The sequence below is a fragment of the Fragaria vesca genome, linkage group LG2, assembly GCF_000184155.1.
Source record: "Fragaria vesca subsp. vesca linkage group LG2, FraVesHawaii_1.0, whole genome shotgun sequence".
In the NCBI taxonomy this organism is placed as follows: domain Eukaryota; kingdom Viridiplantae; phylum Streptophyta; class Magnoliopsida; order Rosales; family Rosaceae; genus Fragaria; species Fragaria vesca.
The window spans coordinates 30,306,409-30,307,677 of record NC_020492.1 but is presented as its reverse complement, the minus strand read 5'-3'; positions in this window follow the sequence as shown (position 1 = coordinate 30,307,677).

The window sequence follows — 1,269 nt, the reverse complement described above, 5'->3', positions numbered from 1 at the left end:
CTTTGCAGTATTTCAACAAGATAAGGAGGAAGTCACTCATTCTCGCTCTTGACAAGATCAAAAAAAGTAATTAACTATGCGATTAGCTAGAACTGATCCAGATTTCTAGCTAATCCAGATTTGATGTAATACGTTGTTTTGTTTTGCAAATTTTTAGTTTAGAAATCATAATATAGTGATTTTTGAACATAAAGTATATTTTAACATGATTATTGGGTTAGTTGCAGATTACTGGGCGACAGTAACTCGATTACTGAGGGTCAGTAATCAATTACTAAGCGTCAGTAATCGAATACTGGGCGTCAGTAATCGATTACTGGACGTCAGTAACTCTATTACTGGGGTCAGTAATCGATTACTGAGGGTCAGTAACTCGAGTTACTGGGGGTCAGTAATTGTGTTACCCGGGGCCAATAGCCTTTTAGGGAATCATTACTCAATTATTGGGGGTCAGTAACCGAGTTTACAGTGACCGGAATCCGGCGATGGGAGAAATAAGTTGATTATTGGGGGTCAGTAATTAAGTTATTGGGGATCAATAACTTGATTATTAGGGGTTAGTAACTTAATAAGGTGATTACTGGGGGTCAGTAACCCGATTATTGGGGGGCAGAAATCCGACGACAATGACCAGAGAAAGTCCGGCGACGGTGATCAGAGAAAATCCAGCGATGAGATTCCGGTGACCGGAGTCCGGAGGCTCCGGCAAAGTCTTCCCTCTCTTATATTTTTTCTCTCTCTAAGTGTATATAAGGGATAAGGGTAAAAATGTCTCAAAAATATTTTTTATTATAAATTTAATAAAGATTTGTGTATTTGGGCACAAATAAGAACATCTTATATTGAAATTGGCTCATGTTTATTAGATTCATTGAAATGGGCAATAAATAATTTAAATTAGTACTAAATGGGTATTTTCCCAAGGTTTTAACGTTTATACGAGTACATGTGTTTATTATAATTCGCTTATCATATATGCAATACAATTGTGTCTATACTCTTTGTGAACGATCTTGTGGCATTGAGAACATTAATTCAGTTGATAATCACAAAAATGTAACCAATTCATAAGATTAGACAAAGAAACCAGTGATAATTGTTTGGAAAAATGCCCTAATGCCCAAATATTTAAAAACTAAAGCCTATTCCAATGATTTTTTTTCCCTTAACCCATTCCAATGATTCTTATTAAAAAGACAAGTATACCCTCATTTCATATCAACCAATCATTTACTATCCAATCTCAAACCAACCATCTCTCTCTCTCTC